The following is a 2,540-nucleotide window of genomic DNA, read 5'->3' on the forward strand; positions in this document are numbered from 1 at the left end:
AAAAAAAAAAAAAAAAAAAAAAAAAAAAAAAAAAAAAAAAAAAAAAAAAAGCTGACTGATTTGAAAAAAAATTAAGTTCCGAGTTTTTCATAGGTAAGGAGCCCTTCACAGGCTGACAGTTTGTTTTAAATTGACCATCTCCAGCTGAATATATGCCTTTATCACAAAAAGCACTACTGTTTTCTTGATTAGTGGGTATAGAAGAGAGAAATATGTCTCGATCTACCACGTTTAGTTAACCTAATATCTGCTTTCTAACTTCACCACTCCCCTTCATCCTCCCAGCCAGCCAAGTCAGGGCTGCTCTTATTCCCTCTGTTCCTGAGCCTTAAAGGAGGTGTTAGGAGGATTCTAATCTGCCAACAACTGCAAGGAATATTAATTGATTTTTATATACATAATCATAGAATCATAGAATGGTTTGGGTTGGGAGGGACCTTAAAGCTCATCTCGTTCCAACCCCCTGCCATGGGCAGGGACACCTTCCACTATCCCAGGTTGCTCCAAGCCCCATTCAGCGTGGCCTTGGACACTTCCAGGGATGGGGCAGCCACAGCTTCTCTGGGCAACCTGTGCCAGGGCCTCCCCACACACTGAGTAAAGAATTTGGTCCCAACATCTAATCTAATTTCTCCTCTTTTTAATGTAAAGCCCTTCCCCCTTGTCCAATCATTATCTGCCCAGGTGAAAAAGTCACTCAGCAGTTCTGGGCATAAGGTTTATGCAGAATGATGGTCTTGGGAAGGTGGGTGTGTTCTTGCCAGGGAAGTGTCACAGCTCCTTTTCAATTCTGCCTCTTATGGAAGAATATTGAGGCATCATCTGTGTCATTCCCTGTGTCAGATCACGAGGCATAGGAGTGGGAAAATAGTCAGCTCGAGCACTTAGTGAAACTCCATGGGACAATCCTTTAGTTACAGTTCAATGTTCCTAAGCAAGGAATGAGGAGCTGGAATTGTGATTCCTGTTTCCCTGGAGGTGTGGGCACTCTCAGCCTTCTCTCCAGGAAGTTTGCAAGACCTTTATTCTCTGAAGTTGCTTTGCTCAGTGCATTCCTTGGCCACCTTAGAGTATTAAAACATTTTTATATAGACAAATCTATCATCCCTGAGGAACTGTCCATGTTGTCAAGGATGGAGCACCCATATGATATCCCTTATTAGATCTACAGGATATTAATGGTACAGGCTACTCATTCCACTCAATTTTTCTAACTCTGGGAAGAGGGACTGTGCCTTCCCACTCACTGTTGTCTCTTTACAACACCTCTGAACTATTCCTTATCTATTCTGTCATATCTGAAATGTTAACAAACAGAAAGTTTGATGCCCTTTATACTGAAGCCAAAGGATGCCTCACTGGCACCACAAAAATCATCTGTAAGGGGGCCAATTATTTGAGGATTTTTTGTTGCACTGACTCTCTCCCAGCATTAAGTTTTCAGTAAGTTATTTTAATTGGAAGCAGCTGAGTTTAAGCAACACAGCCAATTTTCTTTTGGGTGACTTTTCCAATCTCTGACAGTAGTTGCTACATATGCTGTCTCTTCAACACACCACCGTGCCCACCAGTTACTTCTGTGTTAAGATACATCCAGTAATGATTTTTTCCCAATATCAATCAGAACATAAAGCAGAATGGATAGCTACACGTAGGAGTCAAGATTTTGATTGACAGCGAATTGCAAACAGTATTTCCAGCTCAATAAATGTCAGTGAGCTTTTGATAAGCAAGATAAAGTATAATAATCTCCAGAGCAGAACACAGTACAAGAATAGTAAAAATAATAAGAAAAAAAAAGAAATAAAGATAATCCTAAAAATTTAGTTTAGGTGAAAGAAGCAAACCCAGGTATATATTTTCTGCAAAATGTGGTTCACAGTTCCATATGAGCAGATTTTATGGAAAAGGGAAAGGTAAAGAGCTTGTTTTCATTAATTCTGTAGATGTAATGAAATTACCTAAAAGAGACACGGCAACATAAAGGAAAAAAAAAAAAAAGGTTAGTTTTGTATTCCTGAAATTAATGTTCACTTGTTATACCCAAAATATTAAAAGAGTGAATATAATCACCATATATGATATGTCGAATATTATACCTGGTCTAAATATAAGTGCAAAGAAGTACATAATAGAAATCACTAAGAATTGTTGCCAAAAGTTATACAGACAAAACAAAATAAAAGAAACTGCATGAAAACCCTCTTTCTGTTTGTTTGGTGCAGTTGACCAAGTTTACAGGTGGATATATTTGGGATCTCTGGATATTTATTTCCATTGTTCATATATTATATGTCTCCAAAAACCTGTTAGAGTTGAGTATTGTCATCTACATAACTTTTCCTTCCTTTTGGAGCAGGGGAGATGGGAAACATAGAACATTGATTTCTTGTGCTTAGTAGTCATCATGTCATCTTCTCATTAATCAGGGATATGCCCAGTCCTAGATGATTACAAATTTTGTAGTCCATCCTTATATTTTCAGTCTCCAGAGATCTTTTCAGTGAGCAAGGCAAACCAGCAGTCAATATTTGGACTTA

The sequence above is a fragment of the Empidonax traillii genome, unplaced genomic scaffold (genome assembly GCF_003031625.1).
Source record: "Empidonax traillii isolate 1590-97213 ecotype Southwest subspecies unplaced genomic scaffold, ASM303162v1 scaffold702:size1046427, whole genome shotgun sequence".
NCBI classification, from domain to species: Eukaryota; Metazoa; Chordata; class Aves; order Passeriformes; family Tyrannidae; genus Empidonax; species Empidonax traillii.